Genomic DNA, 13,101 nt, shown 5'->3' with positions numbered 1-13,101 from the left:
CCATCTGTCCACTATTTTGCTTCATTTGCACTTTTGATCCCAACTTGTACCTGAAATAATAAACAAAATATTTTGGCATGTAATGTAATTCCAAACAGTCAGTTGTACAGTCATTCAGTATCCAGATCTATTGACCACTGAGCAGAGAGAGCCCATCCGGACTAGTCATCCAACCCAAATCTTCACTGAGCATTTCAGACAACATTTCCTTGTTCTTTGTATCTCAGTCTCTTTTTCACTGGTCCAGGGTCATCTGAAAGTCTACAGCAATTTTGAACCCCTTCTCAAAGCAACCTTGTTCCTTTTATTATGCTTCATTTCTCACCTTATTCAAGTGTGTCTCAAGATAAGATGCCTGGCATTTGCCCAGTGTGTGCATGGTATTTGTACTTCAGAAACCCTCAGGCGTCACAGTTTCTCAGGGGAGACATTGGCCTGGTGGTATTAACTCTAGACTGATTTAAACCTGGTGACCCAGGTTCAAATCCTGCCATGGCAGATGGTGAAACATTGCAGAATGTCAGAAAAACCCATCTGGATCACTAATGTGCTTCCGGGAGGGAAATCTGCCATCCTTACCTGGTCAGGCCTACATGTGATTCCAGATGACAGCAACGTGATTGACTCTTAACTGCCTTCTGCGCAAGTGGGGATGACCAATAAATACCGGCCTGATTAGTGATGTGTACATCCCATGGATGAGTTTTAAAAAAAAAAGCTACCCTATGGCTTGTTATATTTTTTCCTATTTTCAGAATCTTTCTCAATCTATCTTTCTATCTTTCACCATCCCTTTAGTTGAGTTTTCTTAGTATCACATACTTTTGCTTTGCTTTCCCCTCCAACTCATAGAATCTCTACAGTGTGGAAGTGGGCCTTTCGGCCCATTGAATCCACACCGATCCTGTAAAGAGAATCCCACCCAGAATCCCGTCCCCTTGTTCCTCTGACTCTTCATTTCCCATGGCTAATCCACTAACCTGCACATCTTTGGACTGAGTGTGGAAACTGAAGCACCTGGAGGAAACTCACGCAGACATGGGGAGAACATGCAAACTGCACACACAGTTGTCAGAGGCTAGAATTGAACCCGGGGTCGCAGGCCTGTGAGGCAGCAGTGCTAACCACTGAAATACTGTGCTGCCCTGTTTTTGAGATATCCTTTGAAATATATTCAGTGTTAGGTTTCTTTAAAATTGTAACTGCAGTATATGGGAAATATGATTATATGCCTAGTTTTTTTCATTTGTTTGCTATAATTGTGTACTATGTATACTCAGAAGTCTTTGGAATGTTTTACCAGATACATTTGATTTATATTTTCTGTGTTTTCAACACTTATGTAATAGATTTTTCTCACCACTGCCTGGGCAGTAATCTGCTCTGATGCACTGATCGTCTTCAATAGCTGTTTGATTTTCAATCCATTAAACTCAGTCAGATGAACGTAACAGGAGAGATATGTCCTGTGAGACTATTCTTCAGGCAGAGGAAATGCAAAATACTTTCATTGAGCAAATTTGAGGTTGGCCACAGGAGGCCCTTAGAAAGATTTAGGTGTACATAGCACTGTGACTTCAAATTACCACAAAGTCTTGTACAGCAAATTATGTATTTTGAATTGTCATCATTATTGTAGGAAATGTTGAGAGTTAAATACTGAGTTAATTTAGTTTTTGTTACCTGATTGTCATAAATAATGCAGCCAGTCCTTCAGTCCATCTCGAAGGTAGCTGTAAATTTCCTTTTGTAACCAAAGGAAGGGTATGATTTTCAGTTTACATATCTGTACCCTATCTGTTTATGCACCTTGAGTTACCAGAAGCTTTCCTGTTGAATGAACAAACTTCCTTCAAACTCACCATTTAAATTTAATGGCAACATTTAAAACTTGAAGATATAAAATGATCGACCCTAAGCAAAGTTGCGCTTTTCTTCAACTCAGTTGAGTTAAACATTTCTGTGAACAAATGTCTGCCCTGAACATGGTGGAAGGACAATTCCCTTTTCAAGCAGGGAATTTTCAACCTGCCCCTGATGTGGTATTGTTACCCAGTGTTGTGGTTCTGTTCGCCGAGCTGGTAATTTGTGTTGCAGACGTTTCGTCCCCTGTCTAGGTGACATCCTCGGTGCTTAGGAGCCTCCTGTGAAGCGCTTCTGTGATCTTTCCTCCGGCATTTGTAGTGGTTTGAATCTGCCGCTTCCGGTTGTCAGTTCCTGCTGTCCACTAGCTACGAAACGACACGACCAGCTATCCTTAGTAGCCACACACGCAGATGACAAGCAACATGAATTCGACTGGGACAACACTACTATTATAGGACAAGCCAAACAGAGAACAGCCAGGGAATTCCTAGAGGCATGGCACTCTTCCACAGATTCAGTCAATAAGTGCATCGACCTGGACCCAATATACCGACCACTGCAGCGGATAGCTGGAACTGACAACCGGAAGCGGCAGATACAAATCACTATAAATGCCGGAGGAAAGATCACAGAAGCGCTGAGGATGTCACCTAGACAGGAGACGAAACATCTGCAACACAAATTCCCAGCTCGGCGAACAGAACCACAACAACGAGCACCCGAGCTACAAATCTTCTCACAAACTTTGAATTGTTACCCAGTGTCATATTGCAGTTCACAAATGTAACCTCAGCTGTTCCCCCGCGCCCCCCCCCGCCCACGCATCACACCAGCCACCACATCAGAACACACCAGCCACTACCAAAGAACTTGTCCCCCAACCCCTACTACAATGTATACCTTCATGCAGTCCCATCACTACCTTCACAGACACCCTGAAAACCTACATCTTTGGCCCTCACATCATCTCCTGTAATCTTGAAGGTGTGCCTAAATTGGCTTTATGCAAAGCCCATTGGCACACTATGCAATCTTTAAAGAAATGTGCAAGTTATTTGTGACTGTTCTAAAGCAGGTGTTAGATGCTTTGGTATTCCTGTGAAATGGAATTGAGAATTAGTTTTGAAAGTGTTTGCTTATTGGAATATGGAATTTGGCTTTCATCTATCTTAATGACTAAAACTAATCAAAATTTTAATAAAACTTGTCAAGATTTTCTATGGTAGGAGACCTTTTAAAATTATGATTTACATTTTAATCCCACAATTAAATATTAAGATTATTCACAGTTCAGATCCCATGTTTTCTCATTGTTCATGCGTCATCCTGTGAGGTAAGCTGCACTTCAGTGTCCTTGCAGTATTTCTATTTAAAATGATTTAGTAGTGAATAACTGAAGACACCATTTCGAGCATCAATGGTGTATTCGGTTCTTTGTGTTTTATATTTAGCTAATATTTTCAGGTTGAATGGTGTTTTGCTTGAGTTTATTTTTCCTGTGCCTTATAAATGGTATTTATGAGGGAGGAGGGAAAAGAGCCATAAGCTGTTTTTTGTCCCTGCAGTCACTGGTTAATTTACTTTTGAGTCCTCTCATTGTCTACCTAAGAGACAGGAATAACAGGTTATTTTCCTTCACTAATGTGGAAGCTCCAGCCTTACATTTATCAACTTCAGAAGTTGACAGCAAAAGCTAAACATTTCAAAGAAAAATCACAGGGCTGTGTTCATGTTTCATCCTTGAGCGCTGCAACATTATTGAATGACAATGAACCCAGACAGCTTTCTATTTTAGCAGTTTACCCATTTGATATTGGATGTTACCTGTTTTTCCTTAGGTTAAGTAGTACAGCTAAGTTGCCATCTTGTTGGAGAGAGATGGACAGAATGATTGTTTCATCTTATTAACAAGAAAATCATTTTTGTCACCCAAAAAGTGACTTTTACCACAAAGGTAATAATCAGCTTGCACTCCAACTGGCAGGACAGATCCATTAGAGGTAGAACTCTAGTGGCTGTAGGATCCTTAACAGATGTTCTACAGACAATGCCATTTTCATGGTATCAGGTCAAACCTGGAAAGGACGCCCACTCTTCATTATCACCTGTTGCCTTTCAGTTGATCAAACCATCGCTTCTCCAATTTAAATATTTGGAAGGAAGGCATTGAGGATAGCAAGGGCATGATTCTGCTGGACAGTGAAAATGAATGCCTGTTACTGAGAGTGGATTGTTAGTACTACCATAGCAGTGTTGACCTCATCCTGAAGGACAAGACTGGGCAGTGCCAGGTGGTGAGAGAATTGACAGAAAGACAGGCTTACTTGACCTCATTCTCACTGATATACCTAACTGTAGGTAGGAGTGACAGCTGCACAACTGTTTCTTACACAATGGCAACATCTTACATATTGTTTAATGCTATCACCGTATTAAATAACATGGATTCAGATTAGTTTAAAATCCCAAAAAACCCATGATCACTCAAGGAAGGGTGAGCAAAGGTGTGGCCATTTACTGCACAAATGGATCGTGAGGAACAGCTTAAATTGACTGTGATCATCCAAGTAAGTTCAGGCCCAAATACTGCACTTCTAACTTGAGAGTCTTCAGTCATTTCAATTCACTCCATGTGCTATCTAGAAACAGCTGAAGACACTGGATGCAGCAACGTCTGTAGTCCCTGATCTATTGCAAGAAAGACTTGTTGAGTTCTGGAACATGATACTAGGCAAGTTGTTCCAGTTCAGCAGATACAGCACTGGCATCCATCTAAGAAAGTGAAAAGGTTTCCTGGTATATCTTGCCACAAAAAGAAGGACAAACCCAATATGTCCATCTCCTGCCCCATCAGCCTACTTTTTCAGTCATCAAGAAAGTGATGAAAGGTGTCATAGTATTATAAAGTAACGTTTAAAGCAGTGACCTGCTCAGTGATGCTGAATTGTGGCTCCACTAGAACCACTTTGCTCCAGATCTCAACCTTGGTCAAAATATCAGGAAAGAGAGCAGAATTGCAGAACTGAGAGGAAGTTGACTGCTTTTGACATCAGGTAGCATTTGATCATGCATCAAGGAGCCCTAGCAAAACTGTATTCAATGAGAGTCAGAGAAAATGTTCTCCACCATAGAGATATCATACAGCGAGGTCATTTTGGTAGCTGGAGGCCAATAATCTCAGCTCTGGAACATTGATACTGGAGTGTCTCGAACCAGTCATCTTCACTCGCGTCATCTTTCCACTATTGTAAGATCAAAAGTGATGGTGCTCTTTAATGATTTAAATGTTTAAGTCCATTCACAATTCATCAGAGTGTACATGAAAACATGGAATACTTGGACAACATTCAGGCTTAGGAGAAAGTGAGGACTGCAGATGCTGGAGATCAGAGCTGAAAATGTGTTGCTGGAAAAGCGCAGCAGGTCAAGCAGCATCCAAGGAACAGACGAATCGATGTTTCGGGCATAAGCCCTTCTTCAGGAATCTTCAGGATTCCTGAAGAAGGGCTCATGCCCGTAACGCCAATTCTCCTGCTCCTTGGATGCTGCCTGACCTGCAGCTCTTTTCCAGCAACACATTTTCAGCAACATTCAGGCTTAGGCTGATAAGTAGCAAGTGGCATTGGCAGTATGTCTTACTTGATGGTGACCAGCTCAGCAAGAGAGAATGTAACCAACTTCCCTCAACATTTAACCATTGTCCAATTTCCCATCATATTATTGGGGTTATCCCCACTCAGAAATTCAAGTGGGCCAGCTTCACAATTGTTTTGACTGCAAGTACAGATTGAGTATTCTGTGCTGCCAAAATCACCATCTTACTCACCAACCTTTTCACCACTTAAAAGGCAAAAGTCAGGAGTAGACTTGAATGATATGAAATCTGCATTGAACCAGATATGTGGTATAAGTGGCATACAGTGTTTTACCATATTCATTCACTTGACCATCAACGCACTATAACTGCAGTGTGTATCAACAATATTATTGACTACAGCGGCTTGCACAGTTTTATTTTAATAGCTCCTTGCCATCCTGCACCTTTACTACAAAAAGGACAGCAGGCACATGGAAACATCATCATCTCAGCACCATTAGACCGTTCTGACTTAGAAACGTTATTAATATTCCTTCATCAGCACTGGATCAAATCGTGGGACTATAAGGTACTGTAATTCAAGAAGGCTGCTGACAAATATCTTCTCAGCAGCACTTTGGAATGGGCAATAAATCTAATCCTCACACATTCACAAACTAGTTATGTAAAAACACACCAACTGCAGCTTTCATTGCATTTTATGATCTTGGGATCTTAAAGTTGCTCCAACTTTTCCACACCCTAAACTCTTTCCCCTCTGCAGAATGGAAGCAAGCACTTAACAGGCATTAGAGGAGATGGATGATCATGGAACTAAAATTCACAAATATGTGTAGGTAAATGAAATTTTGGATTTTAAATATGGGTACAAGAGTAAAGAAATAATTACTTCGAGTAAAGTTTTGGTTAGGCTACAGTTAGAACTTTTGCACCCCAATTTTAGAAAGAACATTGCGTATCCATGACCTCAGTAAAGCACTAAATGGAAACCAGATTGGGAAACTTGAGTCTAAAGAAGAGATCACCACTGGAGGCCATAAGGTTAGAAGACACGGTAAACATTTTTAAGTTATGACTGGTTCAATCTAATAATTATCAGGCAAAGACTTGGTGTTCAGTCATGAGAATCATCAATTTTTAAAATGATCTACAAAAAGGCTAAGGATGAAACTAGACCACATCTCTCTGCACAGAGGATTGTTGAGATTTTGAAATGCTTTGTTGCTTTGAGAGGTTATGACAGTGGTCAGTGTGCCTCTTAAATAGAAATTAAAGAAATGTTCAAAGCAGAGAAAGTTACAAGGCTGTGCGAACTGCATTAGAAAGGAGCTGGCTTAATAGGTCAAATGATTTCCTTCTGTATTTGAGCCATGCATTATTCTGAGGGCTGCAAACAGGCTTGGTTTTAGATTTAACTACAGTATTTATTAAATCTATCCATCATCCTAAAGCTTGAAACATTAATATTCTAATTCCACACCATTCCACATGAGAATTGCTTGTGTGAGCATTTATTTATTTAATTGGCAACAGAATATTAAGTTTGCATGATATTTCATGGAGTTCATTCTGAATATTGTATAACAAAGTAGGCTGTACTAAATGGAGTGAAACAACTGAGCGTGCATTATGTGAACTGTATAAATAATATTTGTTTTAGAAGTGTAAGAAATAGATTTTTTTTTTACCTACAGTCTGAATCACTCTTGGCAATAGTTCATTCTAATGAGTGGAATATCACAGGTCTTGGCTTTAGGAATGGTGTATAATAAAATTGAATGTGTTCTCTTATTCTGAAAATTCAGAAAAGATTGAAAGAACACTGAAACATAGATTATTAAGAAGCAACTTTTTCCACTTTCTTTTAAACTTTGTTTTAAATGTCCTGTTAATGGTGAAACATTTGGCCATGCCTTTCAATCTGTGCATTTAGACTTGGGTGTTTGATAGCTTGATCAATGCTTGGATCAGTGTTGTGTTTGATATAACTCAGGAAGTTAGTTACGAGTTAATAGGTGACCTCTATAATATTGCATTATTTCATTAGTATGAAGAATACTTGAGATATTTGAGTTTTGCAAAGGCATTGCAGCAGAGATAGGTCACTTAGCCCCTCTGGCCTCTTCCATTGTTCAGTTAAACTATTGATCTGTATGTCAGCACTATTTAGCCACCTTTGTTCCAATCTCTTGGCACCTTTTGTCTATCATCTGTTGACCTCATGCTTGAAAATTCCAATTCACCCTGCATTCAGTTTTCTGGGCAAGTAAGTTTTATAATTCCAATACTCTTTGCATGAAAAAGTGCTTCGTAATTGCAGCATAAACAGAAACTATTCCTCACCAAGGACCACTGCCGCTAGTTGGTCATGGAGAATTTCAGTTGTTTTTTTTGCCCCCCCTCTACCCAATTTGCATAGGTTCAAAATTTTTTAAAATGCAGTTTCTCAGTTTGATTGCAAGAAATGTCATTCATTCTCATCATAAGTCCTAGAATTTGTGTATGAACTGAGACTACCCAATATGTTTATGAATAGAAGCAGGAGTAGAGACCATTCACCCCATCTAGTCGGCTGCACCATTCGATACGATCATGGTAGTACATGTATTTCAACACCTTCATCCTTCCGCCCCCCGGACTATCCCATTATGGCTTTGCCATTGATGGTTAGGTAGAAATATGCCAATTTCTAAACATGTTCAATGATTGAGCTTCCACACACCTCTGAGATAGATAATTCCAAATATTTCACAGTTATCTGAGTTAAAGAAATTCTCCTAAGTACTCCAATCTTCCTGCAATAAAGACTAATGTACCATTAGTTATTATCGCGGGAAAATTGGAGTACAATTAGTCTTCGTATTTGCTTGTGGCACCTTACATTAGATTTCAGTGGCACTGACAGGGACACCCAAGTTTCTTTTTACATCCACACTTTCTATTCTCTTTTCAGAAATATTTTGCATATCTATACCTCCAAGCAAAAATGGGAAACTTCTCATTTTTCCACATTATATTCCGTTTGCTATGGTTCTTGCTCATTACCAAGTCTGTCCATGTCTTCTAGACGCTGTTTTGCAACATCTTCACAGCACATTCCTACCTAACTTCACGTCATCTGGTATTTGAAAATGTTAGATTTGGTGTCGAGATTCAAGTTATTGAGGTGTGTTATGAACAGCTGGAGCCCAAGTACCTGTGGTATCCCTCTAATCACAGCTTGCCAAAGAGTGAATAACCTTTTTTTTCCCTCCTATTGTCTGCCCATTAGTCAATCCTTAATCCATGCCATTACATTTCCTCGTGTCCTACATGCTTTAATTTTATTAACCAACCTCCTGTGGAGGACTTTATCTAAATCCTTCTGAAAATCCAAGTATACTTTGTCAACCTTTATCAATTCTATTAGAACCATTCTCAAAAATGTTTAGACTGTCAGATATTCATGCTGACAATAGCCAATGGCAATAGTCATCCAAGAGCCCATTTATCACATTCTTTATCATTGATTTAGCATTTTCCCTGTTCCTGATGCAAGGCTGGCAGATTTATGGCTCCCCGTGTTCTGCTTCACTTCTGAAATAATGAGGTGACATTCTCCACCTTCCGATCTGCAAGAGTCATTGTAGAATCCACAGAATTTTGGATGATTTCACCAATGCAACTATCGTTTCAATTGTTATCTCTTTCAAAACTGTGTTACAGATTTCTGAGTCCCAATGAATTATCCACCTTCTATCCTATTACTTTCTTCACCATAACCACCTTACCAAAATTAATTTCCTTCATTTCCTCATTCTCTCTCATCCCTTACATTGTTAATTCAGATCAATTTATTGTCTCTTCCTCTGTGAAAATAAATATAGAGCAATCATTTAGCTTCTCTGCCATTTCTCTATTCACCATTGTAAATTTTCCTCACTCTGCCTGCAGTAACCAAATTTGTCTTGACAAAATGTTTGTTTTTCACTACCTTTAGAAGGTTTAACAATGTTTTTTTTAATTTTTTCATATTTATTCCACTTTTCAGTTTCTTTGTCTTCCTTTATTATACTGTAAAATCCTCCTGATCTATGGGCTTACTACTATTTCTAGCACCTTTATAGACCTTTCCTTTTAACCTTGTGCAAGCCTTAAGTTATGTGTGTTAGTTGTAATTGACTATGCTGTGCATTTTTGTGTTTTGAAGGAGTATATAATTTCTGCACACCATGAAATAATTAATTCATTAAGACTATACATAGCACCATTGTATCTTTCGAAGTATTATCCCAATCTACCTCAGACCCACACAATTTTGATTGTTCAAATTGAATACTCTGTTTTGAGATTAAATTAGTTCTGTCACATTATGGTCAGACATCCTTAAAGGTCTTGCAGTAAGGTTATTTAAGAAACCCTTTTTAATTACATTACTAGATCTAAAGTAGCCTGTTCTACAATGTGTGGTTTGGTGGTATGGAATGTGAGTATCAATGAAAAAAGACAAATTTTGTCAAAACTTTTTGTCTTGCATTCATTCAGGCAATTTGCAAGCATGTTAATTTAAAGGGCAAGCTAACATTTAAACTGAGCAGAGTGCTGATTGGTTGAGGTGTGAAAAGTGCACGGTTAACAATGATAGACTGTTCAATTTTTTTTTAAAAGGTAGGTTGACTGTGATTGGTCAAGGTATTTCCCTGAGAAATGAGTCAGCAAATGCCTGTGAATTGCATTTTTTTAAATTGCAGATAAAAGTGCCCTATGTATCTATAAATGTAGCTTTCAGTACATATGAGGACTGCAGATGCTGGACATCAGAGTCAAAAAATGTAGTGCTGGATGAGCGCAGCCAGTCAGGCAGCATCTGAGGAGCAGGAAAGCCAATGTTACAAACATAAGCTCTTCATTAGGAGTATAATTCTTTGGGCGTTCTGAATTATCTAGCATATGTTGTCCAATTGTAGAATTGCATCCAGTATTTGATACTGTGTAGTGTGCGCTTTGGGTGTAGTGAGTGCCCTGCTTGTTGCAAACAGCAGAAGGGATATGCTCTTTGAAAGGATCCACCATGTTTAGGGGCAAGGGCTGACCTTAATGGAATTATACCAGCAATGAAATTCATGTGACACATTACTTACATGATAGGCAGAACACTTTGGCTTGATGGAAAAACCTGCCAGTCAACTGTCAGGCAGTATTAACTGATTCATTCCCATGGCAACACCTCCCCTAATTGACTAATCTGAGTTTGCTTGCCGAATACATTCCATAATCTCCTCACATCTTCCTATGACCACCACCTGCTCCAAGTAGAAGAGAGCCAGCGGTACATCTATTTGTCTGTATAGCCACTTAAGGACTTACCTTGAGAGTGAAAGAGAGTCTTTCTCGTCTGCAAGAGATTCTCTATGATGGTGACTCTACTCTCAACAAATATTGATTTGACCCTTCATTTGGTATTTCTTGCAAATTGTCTGAATGAATGGAATATTAAAGCTTTTATAACACACAATTTTTTTTTCTTTAATACTCAGCCTGTTGTCTAATCAGTTCCTCTCCTGACTGTAGAAACCCACCTGTAACATAGTCCAGAAATTTATCCTCCCTAATTTTCATGCTCATTAAGTTGCCCAGTCTATATGCAGATTGAAGTAACTCATGATTACTATATTACCAATGCTGCATGCTACCACTACTGTTTGGCTAATAAGCATGAATTAAGAATTAAAGGTAGATTTTTTTTGGATGTAGTCTGAACTTGGCATGATGCTAAATTAAGGTATTTCTTTTCAAGTAATGGAATACATTAAACAATTGTGCAGCGAACAATTATGCCAAAAATGTATTAAGAAACGGCTAATAAATTAAGTGGAAGTGTCCACATTTGCAACTTACTTGATTAGTTGTCCTCTCTCAGGTTCTCTCTGTGTCCAAGTCCCAGATGGAAGGTCATTGCTACTGCTCAGATGTGGATTTTGTTTTATTAATGATGGTTTTTGTAGTGCAGTAATTGATCTTAGCTTGTAATTGTGTTGTAGAGAGGCTTCAGACGTACGTTTTTGTGATGTCTGTAGTAATTGGAAGCATCTAAAATAACCACAGTTCAGGTTTCATAGGATTTTTAACTGTATTATTGACCATTGAAAACATGCTAATTGTTGTCCATTAATGTTTGATATTTATTCAACTATCTTTTAATGTCAAATTCTACTAAATTGGAAGCAACTTCGCACCTGCACTGTTTAGCTTTGCCTTTTATGAAACAGAAACCATATTTGAATAGTCTTTTTTTTTGCCTGTCAGTCTATATTCGGAAGAGATGCCTGAGCACCCTGATTACCATAATTACCATATAGTATACGCAGATGCCTTTGTTATTTTTATTAGAATATCCAGCCTCTTCAGCTGCTTCATCAATGACCTTGCCTCTATTGTAAGATCAAAATGAGAATGTTCACTGGTAATTGCATTAACTTCAACACTACTCCCAGCTCTTCATGCAGAAGCAGTCCACACCTAAATACCATTGCCCCTTGATAGTCATGTGTCACTGAATCCCTCACTATCAACAACTGTAGGTTAGAATTGACCAGAAACTGAACTGAACTGGCTATTAGAGTAGGTCACCATATACTAGTTGGTTGTGGATATGCTTAAAGCATGTGGACTGCAGCAACTCAAGGCAGGTTACCATCACTTTCTCATCGGCAACTGGATGCAATAAATGTTGGCCCACCACATCCCATGAATGATTTTTTTTTAAAACACAGAATGATACAAAGGCAAATAGTCACTTTACACAATGTGAGAGTGGAGGAATGTTCCTAAATGGATCTAAAATCATTCATGATGCTTGTACACTTTTCATTCCTATCCTCTTCTTTCCTTGCTGTGTCCTTCTGTCTGGAACCACTTCGAGTTACTCTCTTGAGCATTTCTTCATAAATTGTTCTCAAATGTTATGTTCTCTGATTTTGGAAACTTTGTAGTGGTGCAGCTGATTGATTTGTCTTTTTGGTCAGTTATAGCACATTCCCTTCCTGAGTCGAAAGGTTATGGGCCCCACTCACATTTCAAATGCTTCAAATCCTTCTGCCACTGCTCCTCTGTAATAATTAGCAAATACTTTGGTGGTGGTGGGTAGTAGTGGCATGTTTTAGAATACTTAATTTATTTTGCAATGTCCTGAATTTGTGAAAGCACAATGTAAATGCAAATTTGTCTTTTCATCTTCAGAATCTTGAAAACTTCAGTTAGTCCATCTGTGATTTCATTTTTGCAAAGAATGTGAATTCAACTTCCTTTACGTTTGCTCCTAATTTAGATTCCTAAAAATCAGCTCAAATAACTAACTATTTACCCCCTCAGGGGTGTTATTCTTGATTCTCTTAATCAGAATTCCATAAGTTACATTCAATGGAATTTTATTGAATACTGTAGTTAACAACTTACACCAGTGTATTTTATGTTACAGAAAGACTTAATATGAATAGTCATACAGCACGGAAACAGACCCTAAAATCCAACTCATCCTTGCAGATCAGACATCCCAATCTGACCTGGTCCCATTTGGCCTGTCTCCCTCTAAGGACAGACTGACGGGCAGAGGGGCTGGGGTGGCCATGTTGGTAAGGGATGATATTCAGTCCCTTGCG

General features: G+C 38.8%; 1 protein-coding gene across 29 annotated transcripts in view; it reads left to right on the top strand.

The window, feature by feature from the left end:
* The window catches only part of dlg1b (discs large MAGUK scaffold protein 1b), a 471,082-nt gene that overhangs the window by 361,479 nt on the left and 96,502 nt on the right, over positions 1–13,101 (top strand). The gene's annotated exons all lie outside the window — the stretch shown is intronic.

The sequence above is a fragment of the Chiloscyllium plagiosum genome, chromosome 13 (assembly GCF_004010195.1).
Source record: "Chiloscyllium plagiosum isolate BGI_BamShark_2017 chromosome 13, ASM401019v2, whole genome shotgun sequence".
In the NCBI taxonomy this organism is placed as follows: domain Eukaryota; kingdom Metazoa; phylum Chordata; class Chondrichthyes; order Orectolobiformes; family Hemiscylliidae; genus Chiloscyllium; species Chiloscyllium plagiosum.
Note: the sequence above shows the minus strand (reverse complement) of the source record. Positions and strands in the feature narration are given on the sequence as shown.